Source organism: Paralichthys olivaceus, chromosome 5 (assembly GCF_024713975.1).
Source record: "Paralichthys olivaceus isolate ysfri-2021 chromosome 5, ASM2471397v2, whole genome shotgun sequence".
Classification (NCBI taxonomy): Eukaryota; Metazoa; Chordata; class Actinopteri; order Pleuronectiformes; family Paralichthyidae; genus Paralichthys; species Paralichthys olivaceus.
This window is the reverse complement of record NC_091097.1, coordinates 11,811,686-11,826,184: the sequence shown is the minus strand read 5'-3', so window position 1 is coordinate 11,826,184 and position 14,499 is coordinate 11,811,686. Positions and strand designations below refer to the sequence as shown.

The window sequence follows — 14,499 nt, the reverse complement described above, 5'->3', positions numbered from 1 at the left end:
TCAATAGGTAGGAACAAATTATTTTATTTGAAAAATGCAAAAAGTCCAACATTTATTTGACATGCAAAGCATAAAATTGGTTTCCATGCTTTGCTATGGGATGTTTGGTTATCGCTGTGTATCAATAATGACATATGATCGTTTTGTTATTGTTTCAACCACACTTACTACCACTCAAGCATTTCTGTTTGTTAATATTGTAATAATACTTAAATTTATTTACTTAATACTGCCACCACCCTTTTAACCTGGTTTGGTCAGGTATCAGAGGCAAGAGAATAATCGCAAGGCAGGGAAATTAATTACATTTCTTTATAGAAATACAAATTCATTAAAACTACAAATACCACTCAAGGGTCAACTTCTAAAAAGTACAGGCTCCTACCCTACCAGCTAAAACACACAATAAAGCAAGGGGGTTCAAATATTGCACATCCCGGGTCCAACACTAAACTGCAAGCACAGCAAATAATGCCACTGCACATAATGGGACTCACTGCACAGCAATCAATATGGACCCAAAGTGTAAGCAGGTCAAAACCAAATGCTACCAATGGGGGGAGGCAGAGGGCCACCGTAACAACCTATATGAGATTCATCACAGACAAATAAAAAAACTATGAGAAAACATCCCACACTAAACATGAAAGTGTTTTAGGTTTTCTTATTATTTTTGCTTATCTAGCCCTGGCCTAGCAACCATTGTTACATCATGTTGTTCTCAACACATTACACAATGTAAATCAGTGAGGATGTTCAACTGGAATAATTCGTTCATCGAGATCTGATGTGTGATTTACAGCTTTTTTTTCCTGTCCGGTGGAAAAAACATTTTTGCTCGAAGGACAACTTTCTCTACAGTCATCAGCTCTCTCTCATCCATGTGGAGCATCCTTGACTTTCTGCTGTCAGTCACAATCACCATGAGCAAGTCTGGCAGTGTGGCAGACCCAAGACACACTTATATCACATCCAGAAAAACTTCAATTATACAATATTGTTCCACTTTTGAAGAAGGTATGGCAGAAATTAGTCATACCTGGAGCTTTTGGTCATGTCTGCTGATGTCAGGCCAATTGTCTAATTGTTTATTCCAGCCTTTGGCTGAAGTGATCTGGAAAATAATACATTCATATGTGTTGGGTCCCTAAACTCCTAGTTGGTTGCTCCAGAGCGAGGTGACCCTCAGCCACCGGTTCAACCTGCAGGTAAAAAGGTCAAACTAATATGTTATTATCTCACAAAATTAACTGAGCGCAATGATTAACTCCCACTGTTTGTCAAAGAGTGACAGACATTGAAATAGAAGACCTATGGTGTCATTAATGTGTTTAAATGTGAATGAAGATGGCTCTTAAAAGCTCAAGGCTAAAAATGTGCCACATCCTGCTGAAACTGTGCAAAGGACGTTACCTGGTGTTACCATTACCACCACTCAAGAGTTTATTATTGTTATTGGATAGATTATATGATTAAAAAGCATGTGTTCAATTGCATGTCAAAATATTTAACCACTGAATTGTGAAACATTATCTAATTTATTTTCTAAAAGGCATTGTTTTTAAAGTCAGGTCTTTTAAAATACAGTAGAATTTTTACAGATTTTGATACGTATATATTGTTATGTCCGGCTCGCAAACTACAACAAAGAAAGGAGACACAACTCAACCATAATGAATCAATGTGTGTGGCAGAAAACTGTAACCATGGTCAATAGTGTACAATCAAGATAAAAGATATAGAACTGCTATCAAAATCAAATGTTTTCTGAATAATTACATAAACATTTAAAATGTGGATGTGTAAGAAGGTCAGCGGTTTGATCCCAGTCTTCCCCATCTGCATGCCAAAGTATCTAAAGGCATAATATTGAACACTGAGTTGCTCTCTCATAGAAAACGCTTGTGTGTGTGAATGGGTGAATGAAAATAAATTGTATTGTAAAACAAAAATGCACAACTCTCCATTGTCAGACTTCTTTCTTTCTCAGCAGGTCCCTTCAATGTCCATCATTCCAAAAATTAAAGGCCCAGTTTCTTCTCCATATCCTCCTTTAATATGTTCTTCTTGATCTAGAAAAAACACAAAGCAGCAGCCATCTCAGTTTAGTTTGAATGAATCCATCATATTGATGGTTTAGACCACAGACTGTATATAAAGGTGAACAACCGGCCTCCATATTCTCCCATTATCCAGCGATGAAGCCAAAATATCCCACATATGAACGCTGCCATATTGTGCTGAGCATATGTTTGGTAGTCTGTTGAGTAGCAAGGACCCAGTGATACATGCACTTGACCAATTGAGCGTCAGTCTCAGCTGTCAATCACACACCAGTTTTATAGCATCAACTAAGTAATCAAAACCAAGTTTACTAGAAAAAAAATTAACACTTGAGATAACATCAGTGTGATCAAAATTCGTTAAAATGCCAAAATTGTTTGACGTGTACTTTGACTTTTTGATTTGATCCCTGTACTTTTTATTGACATGGAATGGTCGGGGTTTATGGCCTATACTGCAGCCAGCCACTATGGGGCACTGAAGATGCTTTGGACACTTTTGGCTAGCTGTCATGTCGTCCATCTTTTTATCCAGTCCATGGTTTAAACATGTTACTTATTGAAGTTACCTTTCCAGAGGCAGTCAGGGGGTAGCTGTCTACAAAGATCACGTAATGTGGAATTTTGAAGTGAGAAATCTAGAAAAACAGAAAACACACATCAGACCACACAGTGTACAACTGTGTCCAGACACATGTTGGTTTTATTTATCACCTGTCCTTTGCAGAACGCTCTAATCTCCTCTGGGCTGCAGGTCTGACCTTCCTTCAGCCTGATGCAGGCGCAGACCTGCTCACCCAACCTCTCATCTTTCACTCCAACCACCTCAGAAACAGAGAAACAGAACACATGTTGAATTTCCACCACATTAATGTGACTTCTCTGTGGATTTAATGTCACCTATTTACAGATACTTTGCTGCCCTCCACTGGTTGTGACTCTTACCTGCACTTCCTGCACTTGGTGATGTGTGTAGAGTAGTTGTTCTATCTCAGCAGGGTAGATGTTCTCCCCTCCACGGATGATCAGGTCCTTAATACGTCCCTCAATCCGGCAGTATCCCAGACTAGTCAGGCTAGCTGTGTCACTGCAAAATTTGCATGTATAATAAGCCAATAACATCTCATACATCTGTAACTGTTCTTTCATCAGTCAACATTCATCTTACCCGGTCCTGTACCAGCGATCTTGTGAGACCACCTCTCTGGTTTTTTCATGGTCGTCCCAGTACCCAAGCATGACACAGCTGCCTCGGATCATTATCTCTCCTGATGCCCCCAGAGGGACGATCTCCCCTGAGGTGGGGTCCACCACTTTTGCCTGGAGTTACAGTCCTATTGTAAGTCATCAAGGAGATGTGTTGATAAAGGTTGCAGAGAAAGACAAGGTGCATACCTCAGTGTGGTGCATGATACAGCCGGATGTATTTTCCTGCAGCTCATCGTTGTCTTGTGGAAATAACAGAAATGTGACGGGGCTGTTCTCAGTGGTTCCGTAGGCCGTCTGACAAAACACGACAGATGCATGTTATTTAACGATAAGGACGTAACTTTTAATTTGGGTTTGCTTTATTTGATAAGATATCTGGACACTCACAATTATCTGTTTCACGTTCATGTCTTTTTTCAGTTTTCTCACAATCTCAGGGGGGCACGGAGAACCTCCCAAGAACCCTGGAGCACAACAAACAGACAAGGACACCTCAAATGATGGCTGAATATCACACCAAAGTCAATATGACATAGTTTTAACCTTGGAACTTCTCACCAACTTCAAGCGATGACAAATCATACTTATACAAATTTGGTTGGTTGAGCAAGTCGATGAACATTGTGGGAGTGCCATAGATGAAATTGCACCTTTAAGTAACAATATATAGGCGCAGTCAGTGAAGGTGTTTATTATACATTTTAACGTAGTTGTGGTACCAAAACTCTGTTGTACCTTTCACTCTGAATGGCCTCTAAATTGTCCTGGGCATTGTAGGCTGACCCAGGGAAGACAAGTGTGATGCCGTGCACTGCCATATTCATCCCTCCGAGCACAGAGCCAAAGCAGTGGTACAAGGGCACAGGCACACAAATTCGCACCAGAGGCTGATTAAAGTACGGAAGACAAGATTTTACTGATTGCATTTTCTTCAAAACAAAAGACAAATATGGACTTACTCTTGATGCATAACCCATTCGCAGACCCATAAAGTAGGCATTATTTACGATATTGTGATGGGAAAGAACAGCAGCCTTTGGACTTCCGGTGGTGCCCTAAAACAAAAACAAGACTTAGTTTGAATGTTGGTTGTCAGAAACTCTCAACTATGCACTGACCTCTAGTGGATTTATTGATTAACAACCATGCCAGTGTAAAAGGAGCATTGAAATAAGTGGAGAGTGAGGTTTCAAACAGACACATCTCTTTTCATATGTAAAAACTGCATAAATTAACCTTAACTTGTGGTTAGTGTTATGTTAATGAATTTGAAAAGTTGTTGAAAATGTTGTATGATACGCAGGCTGTGTTGTTTTTTTTCTGGATGCTGTGGTTATACTCCTGAAAGTCGAATCCGCTCACATTGTCACATTCTCTGTTAATCTTTATTTTTAACTGAAGCTTTAATACTAATAATCTAAATGAATATATTTACTGACATATGCATCTCTTCTAGGCCACAATTTACTAGTGGCTACTTCCAGTGTGATAATTTATTATGTTACAAAGCAAAAGTTGTGTTAAAATGGTTTCATGAACAGAACAACAAGTACAGTTGTTCAGTGGCCAAATTCATCAGAACTGAATCCAGTAGAACACCTTTAGCATGTGTTGCAATGGGAGATAGGCGGCATGAATTTGTGTGCTGTGTCTGTGAATGTTGCATCATCAGTCCAAGTAATATTGCATGTGGTGCGAAACTGCAGGTTACTGAAGTGAACTGGATGTTGATGGGGTCATCGAAGGACAGCTTGCTCTGTAGCTCCGTCAGCTCTCTGTGGTGCCGACTCTCTCCTGCTTGAATCACATCGTCTACGTTGGAGCATCCCTGGCTGTCTGCTGTCAGTCAAAATCACCATTCGCAAGTCTGGCAACCTGTCAGACAGACAGGATCTGTATATTACATTCCAGAAAAACATCAATTTTACATTAAGGCAGAAATCTGTCATACCTGGAGCTTTTGATTATACCGGCTGATGTCTGGTCGATCTCTGGGCAGATCTCCCTCAGCATCTCACAGAACTTCTGGGTTTTAAAGTGAGTGGGGCAGATCACCGCCTTACACTGGACCTGGACACAACATATTCATTCTGTTGTCTTTATCTTCTACTTCTATCGTCTTGAATGAGATTAGTAAATTGTCACAAGCTTTACCTTCTTTAGAGTAAACTCCACTTCCTTCACCTGATAGGCTGTGTTCAATGACACCTGCAAGGACAACAACAGAGGGCCGGGGCTCAGTTTGTCCTTTCACCGAGTGAATGAAAATGAGTATAACCACACAGCTACACGGCTGTAAAATCACGTATAAAGGCTCCCTATCTGACCAATATGATTCCAGCTTTGGCTGAAGCAAACTGGAAAAGGATCCATTCATATGTGTTGGGTCCCCAAACTCCCAGTCGATCGCCTCGCTTCAGGCCCAGAGCGAGGAGACCTGCAGCCGCCTTGTCAACCTGCGGGTCAAAAGGTCAAACTAGTATTCAGTCATCTCAAAACAAAAACTGAGTGCAATGATTAACACCCACTGTTTGTCAAACAGTTAGGATCATTAAAATAGAAGAAGTATGTTGTCGTTTTACTGTGTTTAAATGTTGATGGCTCCTACAAGGCTAAAAATGTGAGACGCACATCCTGCTGTAACTGTGCAAAGGTTTTCCGGATGCCGTCCTGCATGAAAACCACAGCTTCACGGTCAGGCCAGCGCTGAACCGTGGCATCCAGGCTCTGGCCCACAGTCTGGGACAGCAGAGAGATGGAGGAGGTGCCATGGACATAGCTGGTGGTCAGAGAAGGTGTGCGAGGAGGACTGTCCACATGGAGCGACCTGGCACTGAGAGCAACGTTCGTTAAAAACAGGGCAGCGATTAGAGCCTTACAAGTCTATAGAGAGAATGCCCACTAATAACTTGTCCACTACATGACAGTGCTCACAGACTCTAATGGGAGCTGGAGATCATGAAAAAAGACCGCACAGAAAAGTGATCCATGCCTATTAGACAATCTGTGCACACATCTTAAAGAATTTGTAAATACTGAATTTCACAAATATCTATGTAATATACTTTTGAGAGAATTAAAAATATGTATGTTAAATAATATTTATTCAGGTTGTACACATTTGTTAGAATTTTGAATCACATTTCTCTCCACAATCAAACACTGAGACAGAAACTATGCGACTGAACTCTCCAGATAAATTAAGTATGTTAAAATCAACTATGCCTGTGATGATTCCTACAAGATGGTATCAAATTAAATCAGTAACTCAGTATTAACAGAACATCTCACAAACCCGTAATAAATCTATTTGTGACTCCATTTGACCATGACCCTCAACTTACCACTGGAGCAGAATGTTGCATGATTCCAGTGCTCTGCTGCATGTGCTGAATGCTCGCTGAGCGCAAGACCTCAGCACTGAGGAAGAGATTAATGCTGACATTGATTTGAAGTGGCTATCACACAGTGAATACTCAGTCTGAAAACAGCTGGGTAGAAGACAGTATGTCTCTGAAAAAAAAGAGGAGGTTCTACCAGCCAACCTGTCCTGGCTGGATCTAACCACTTGTTAATATTTACTTTCTCATCTTCACTGTTTAATGATCAACATTTGCTCAAAGAAAACCTGCTGAAAACAAATCACATAGAAAACTTTTATTAATATCCTACATGACATACGTACAGTTCTGACCAAGAAGTGGTTACAGACACACTGATATAGAATATAGTGTTACATTTATTCTAAAAGTTGTCTGTAAGTTGATCGCTGGGGATGCACAGGTGGAGCAGGGGAAAGGTGAGGTGTCTGGCGTCTGGTGTGGTGGTAAAGCAGCTGGTGAGCATGGAACTCACCATCTGGGGAGGAAGGCGAGATGTGACATGTTCCTCTGTACAAGCTGTATGAACATGGAAAATGAAACATGACATATTTGTTTGGTGTGTTCTTAATTAAGTCTTTCCTGAAAGTAAACCTTTTTGGGATCACTAACACGAGTTAAAGGTCGTGAGTGTTCACAGGCCCTTTAACAACAACCTCACGGATCTCTCACGGGCAAACAGCTGTTGTTTTATTACTGGATTTCTTACCAGGCATTGTGAACTCAACTTGAGCTCACGGACTGTGTTTTCTTTCTAAATTTGGCAAGAAACATCCCCCAACACACGCTGAAAGTCTAACCCTGGTGGAGACGCTGATGAGTTTTTAAGTGCACGCTCGGCCAAGTCACTCTCAACAAAAAGCAGAGTAGTGTTTCCTACCCTCATGAGGTCACTGTTGTCTTTGGGACAGATACCATACTGTCCGTTTGCTGAATCTTATCTGTGCATATATTGACTCATGTCTGTAGGAAAGAATTGTTGCCTTTATTCTAACCGATAGTCGCAGAAATGTACATTTCACCACGTCTGGAAATACGAGTGGCCTCTCTGAGATCGGAGCGAGACCTTAGACATAAAGGCTTTTCTCTGTGCTCTCACTGCTGCTATTATGGCTTTTGGTTTGTGTTTTAATGCTGCATTGACAGACTTTTGTCCTGCAGGGGGCAGCATGTGTCTGTCAGTCATTGTCACCCAGTCATTTAAAAAAAAAAAATTTTTGTCATGAAGACGATTGTTTTTTTCAAAGCTGTATCAAGTCTTAACTTCCATGCGTTGACTTTTCGCGTCATGCCATTTGCAGGGAATACGTTTTCAGATCCTTTACTTAAGTTAACAATATATCTGATAATGCTCATGTAGTCTTGTGTTCAGAGTATTTTTCAAATATAAGTAATCATTATTGGCTAAATTTACATTTAGTGTTTAAAGAAATAGGAAACATTAGGAAGGACAGTCCTTGTTATGAGCAGCATTTAAATGTTGTCTTTCAGGGTGAAGCTTACTAGTTGTTGGTTAATTAAATCAATCATTCATTATATTTTATAACGTTACCAGATTTGAATCTGAAACTTACAAGTCGGGCAAAAGCTATAGCTACCAAATACATGTAAATACAAAGTGCAATGTTTTCCCTCTATGTAAATGAGTTGTTTCCAAAAACAAGTTTGTATTTATTTTTGTCAAATTTACTTCATTGTTGTGATGTGACTTGTTCAACCTGCTTGAATTCTATTTTCATACAACGATACTGTAACAATGATGAAAAAGAGATGCAGATGCTCATTGGGATGGATAAGACAACATAAACAGAATACAAGAGCCACCCAGACATATGTCCATAAGCCATATGCTTGAAGAAAATTAAAATCTTTATGCCAGTCAAAAGTCAAACTGAATAAGTGAGACTAGATACACAGTATTTTATACAAATGCAACTTAATTTTTATATTTGTTTCTTGACATAAAAACTCCTCTATCAGGTCAAGTTCAAGAACATTCATCACACTAGTTATTTGCCTCTTTAATAGAACTAACACTATTGTCTGCTGTAAACATAGCAGCAGTGGTAGAGGTGAGTGAGAGAAGTTTCTGTCTTTCTTCAGCTTCACTTTTAAAAAAACAGAAACGGAAAATGTCACTGTCAGCACAGCGTGAAGCTGCTGTGTCCTACGATTCCCCCACTCAGACATGTTCAGCATTCCACAGCTGAGCGGTGTTAATCCTCCCAAACTCCGCACATTATGTCATGAAAACTAACACTTGTCTCTTCACTCTGCAATGGGGTAAACTCGACGTGACTGTGGTGCAACATGAGCGTACAAAGCCCCATATTCGCCTTCTCGGGTTATTCTCCAGACGGAGAGTGAAAACACTGTAAGTGGAGCAAAGAATTGAAACCACAAGGGCATGAAACAGATATTCCTTCAGTTCTAATGCATCAGAAATGTCCTTTGTATGGTGGCCCTGAAGTGCAGAACACAAATCACAAAACACTATGGCGTTAACTTCTTACGAAAAAAGGGAGGTAACTGCAATTGATAATCGCTGATTGGATGAACGCACTGTCCGTCGCCATATTTCCGTTGGAAATACACCTTTGGTGAAAACAATGAAGGAATCAGGACGAGGGGATCAAAAACAGAGAGCAGGTGTTTTCATTTTCTGTTAGAAGTTGATGTCATTGTGTTTTCTTCTTTTTGTTGTTGTTTCGTTTTCCCATTGGTCGTTGTGATTTGCAGTGGCCACCGTACCTCAATGTCTGCCTTGTTATTGCCAGTGGTTTATATTCACAGGCTTAAAAGTCAGTTCAAGTTGCTGTTTGACTTTTTTTTAGCATCGCTGTTGTGGATAAATCAATCTGGTTGACCTTTGACCTTTTGAATAGCAGGCATACAACATAACAGGGTCGTGAACTCTGAGGGTCACTGGCTGTCACCTGTGCAAAGCCACTATGTGGAACAGCTACATACACACACACACATATACGAGTGTGTGAGCCCCTGCAGCTCCACTTTCCCTGGACTCAGCCATTTCCCAGCTGACTGTTCAGCTGTTGCCAACACATGTCCACTTGATAACTGTTGCCCCAGCTCAGAACTCAGCACACTGGTTTAACAAGCAGTAATGGTTTTAATGAAACCCCCTCTGCTTCAGTCTGTTACCCTCAATCTATAATTCATCAGTGTGTCTTACTTCGACGATATTGAGAGGAATTCAAACAGTTTTCATTTCAAAATGCTGTTTATTCTGTTTGACATAAGGGTGTGTTGAGCTGTGCTATTCAAGAGAAAGTGTGTGACAGTCCCTGAATTCCTCTGCTGCAGCTCTGTCGCTGGTTTAGATTTACACACACATTTACATGCAGACACATTGTGAAAGAAGAATGCTCAAAAGGTTCTGCTTTTATTTTATAGGTAGAATTAAATTGAATTAAATGCACGTCAAAAAAAGTGGATTCTTTCAACTATCAGTACCACATTGCTGCACTGGTGCAAACGCATGAATTTGTGTCATAGTCTGAGTGCATTTTCTGAATGTGCTTTTGGTGCATGTGCTGTCTGCTGTGATTATGGCTCAGTTTTGGACGTAATGGAAGATTATAACCACTATTGTATGCTTCCAATTTGTATGTCACGAAAGTGGCAATGCAATGTTTGTCATTTGTAAATATATGATTGGGATCATGGAGTTTGCTGAGTCGTGGTCTTAAATTGTTTTCGTGCATGCAGCTCTCCAGCTCACAATAAAAACAGCAATTGTGTAAAAACTAAGTAATTTGCATCTGTTCTCTTATGCTGAGTCCTCGTCCCTCAAGAATCGATCCATCATTCTCTGTCCCAAAAGCAAACAGCTCACATCCGCTCCTGTGTGAAAATCTAAGTGTTGGCTTCCTACCTATCCATCACAAAACCTATTATGCTCCTCATTTGGACACTCTTCAAACGTCACACGTTCAGATGCAACAATCCATCATGCTCTGCACTTGTCCCGCCATTGCCTGATGATCATTGTCGCTTCCACAATGCCCAAAGATGTGTTTCCTCTAAAAGGCGAGAGGGCACGCCCCTGTCTCCTCCAGAGTCTGACGGCTGAATTTAAACTGAAACTGCTTTTTTTTCTCCTGTCATCCAGGGGCCACATCCCAGGTCAGAGGTCAGAGGGGGGGTGGGCCTGGTTGCTAGGGAGGGGTCCGCCTTCAAGTCAAAGCCACTGGCCCTCATTGGCCTGTGCCTCTGCTGCTCTGACTGTGACTGTGACGGCAGATGAAAGACGGGTAGGGTAAAAAAGTCAAGATGTTGTGCAGTGGCAAGACGAGCTTTTGTGCTTGAAATCAGTTAAAACATCTGTTATTGTTCACTTTCTATGACTTGTATCATTAAAATTGAATAAACCTGATCCTTCCAGAAACCAAATATGAATTTACTGTCACACATCATGATCACGCCTCAAGTAAATCTTTGTGTTCTCACATATACACAAATACGTGTTTATGAGAAAATATCAGTTCAGTCAGAACTCTGATAACTCAAAGAGAGGCTCCATCAGCTTTGCACAGAGCCGCCAAACTCTGAGCTATGGTGACATCATGAGAAAGTTGTCCCCCGTGTTGACAAGTCTTGCTGTTGCCATGGGGCTCCTGGACATGGCACCGCGGCTCCCAGTGAATGAAGGCCGTCGGGGGAGGGGACGTGAAGGCAAGTAAATAAAAGTGTCATTTGCAGTGTGTTTGCTTGACGTCCCTCCGAGCCAAATTCCGCTCCGTTATTGGGCTGCTGAGCATTGTGGTGGTGGTAGGGTGGGTTGGGGTGGTGGGGGAGGTGGGTGGCTGAACGAATAGAGTAACCCCCCCCCCCCACGCCCAACACGGCCTTGGGGGCCATGTGAGCCGACAGCGGCCGCACACATTCACTCATTGAGAAAAGAGGACGATGTGCAACAAATAGAAGAAGGAGGAGGCCTTGTCAGAGCAAACTGCAGCAGCTCATCACTATTCACAAGCAGAAATAATAAGACATGATACAGACATCAGCCAAGAGAGAAGCAGGAGCCCTGACAGGAATATGCCAGTTGTTAATATATTGTTTTTGAGTGGATGTGATCCTAAAAGACTGAATTTAAGTGAATCCGTTGTCATGACAGTTCAACCCTCAGCAAAAACTAAGCAACCCTGATCTCATAACCATCTACTTCACGCTCTCTACCCGTTTACTCAGTTTCAGCACACAATTCCCCTGATCCCCTTTGATACCTGATATTGAGACACGCAGGCCCATGCTATGACCCTACAATCGCTTTTTGCCAGAAGACACCCAACACCCCCAACCCTTAATCCCGCCATACCGCTTCGGTGGGAGAGGCGGCGGAGACGGCTGCGAGGCATTTCACAACTTGGAAACTCATGACCCACTGGGGATTAATGAGCATTCTGTGAGGCGTCTTATTGGCTTGTTGACCCACTCTGTCTAATGTGTTTTTCTTGAATTTGGATGTAAAACACATTTAGGGAACTGAACCAGTACATCCACATGTAGTGTTGTCAAACTAAATCAAAATTTATAGCTTTATTTTTATATATTTTTTATATATTTAAGTGGATTATTTTTGCCACAATAGGTTGGCTCAACACTTGAGTCCAGACTGAAATGTCTATCGGACGGATTGTTAGAAAATATCGCACCAATGTTGAAGGTCCAGAGAAGGTGCTAATATATTTACCATCAAGCCCAGTTGTATGTTATGTTTATTGTTGATTCGCAAATATTATCATGTTACAATATTAAAATAAAATGGATGTTTTTGCTGTTGAATAACACCAATATTACCTTTTCAGGCCCATTGGTACTCACCAAAAAACCAAACAGATCGTGAGGTGCATGGAGCAAAAACCATGAGGTGCTAAGAAATGGAAAAGCAGCAAGCACATTTTTCAAATTAAAGGTAGGTTTGGTAAGTTGTTTCCAAAAAAAAACATTTTACTTATTTGTTGAAAACTTCTTCACGTTCCAATAACAATCAATGAATGCAAAACGGAAGAGGACGTTTTTGTTGCCCTAATGTCACTAATTTACCCACCTGCCCCTGCCCTCACTGCGCACGACAGTCTTCATAGGTCGGGGAGATACACACCGCTGAAGCAGAGACAATAGTTAGCGAGCAGGTCACGTAAAAAAGTCGGCTTCTAGCAGTTGTCAGTCGGTGTGTGTCCATGTGTTTTGATTAGAGGCTCAGTGGGAGGGGGTGGGATGTGTTGGTTGCAGTTTTTCAAAACATAGCCCCGCTCTGACCTGGCTTTTCCAGGATTACCAACCGTAACTTTCATAACTATTTCAGAAAGATTTCATTGTTGTGTTACCTATGACCTTTTGCAAAAATGAACACAGCCAGCAGGATTCACTGCTGCATTATCTTGGAGAAACAAAATCACACGCTACTACTTGTGTTTTGTTCGTGTTATTTTTCAGAGGGAACATTTAGGAAACATCCAGATGGTAGTATTGTCTTTGTGAGCATGTTAACATGCATTTACTTTGCCTCGATGCAGCCCACTGGCATCTCTGCAGGTTTTAGACCGGGACGTTTTTCTCCCTCTGTGTAAATGCAATAGTTTAACCAGTGCAAATCACATTAAACAGAAATCATTTTAAAACTTTGGGCTTCTTTCTGCCGCAGTGGGATTTGGTTAATAAACACGAGGACGGGAGAATCCTGCAAACCAAAATTGAAGCGAGAGGTTATTAAATAAAATACATATCACAAGAGAATGATTAATATTGGGCCACATGATTCTTGGGGTGGAGGTGTTTGGTCTGAAGCTGCAAGGTGAGGCTCAGTGAAGGTGGCAGATATCTCGCTGCCAGGGTGGTGTGCTGATGTTAGGGCCACACACACACACACACACACACACATACGCAGAGAAAAACACAGAGACTCTTTTGATTCCAGCTAATAAAGGCAGCAGCACTGGGGGAGGCTGTGCACGCGTGTGTGTGTGACTCTGTGTGAAGTCAACACATTCTCCACATTCCAGCGCTTCCCAGAGAGGCATAAAATATTAGCCACTACACTGAGCTCACAGGCCTCCTCTCTCCGCTGGGGTCCTCCCGCTCGCTCTTTAACTCGAATGCCCTTCTCTCTGCCGAGTGACTGTGCACTTTGCCGTGACTGCAATTTCTCTCCAGTAGTTTTGTTTTATTCCACCCACGAGATGACCATCCAGTGACTTCTCAGTGAATCACACTGACAAAGACTCCACACATTCATGTCTGGTTTAAACTGGTCCTCCCCAATGGTATTACAGCAAAATCTGACCTCGCCCATGAGGTTGCAAGTGACCGTGTGTTCATATATATATAAACCAGATTAAGAGAATGAGGTGTATCCAGTGACACGAGAACAAAACCTTGCAGAAATCTGCTGAATTGTGATAAATAAACATTATCTGATGTTATATTTTATCTCCTCATATTACCTCTTCAAATAAAGTTGATTATGTTTTTGCCCACTGTGTTTGTTTGTTAGCAAGATTACACAAAAACCCTTGAATGAAAGGATATATTATGAGTCAGGAAAGAACCCACAAAATGTTTTGTCCCTTTCTTCAACATTTTAACTGTGAGAGAGAGAATATTTCATGGATCTTGATGAAAAATCAGGTCAGCTACATGTAAAGGACTGATATCTGTGATTGTGTGAAAGTTCTTGCAGCTTGATTGAATTTAAGGGACTGTTGGGCCTTGGCGAAGGTTTGTGCTCCAGTTTGGATCTGATTTGCTTATCAAGCACAGAGATAATGTTCATTATCAGCGACAACAGCCAGTGCACATAACTACATACCTGCAGATTGTGA

At 41.3% G+C, this 14,499-nt stretch overlaps 1 pseudogene; it reads right to left on the bottom strand.

Moving 5' to 3' along the window:
* Window positions 1–3: 3 nt before the first annotated feature.
* On the bottom strand, window positions 4–6,751 carry LOC109642345 (medium-chain acyl-CoA ligase ACSF2, mitochondrial-like; annotated as a pseudogene).
* Between the last annotated feature and the right edge of the window lie 7,748 nt (window positions 6,752–14,499).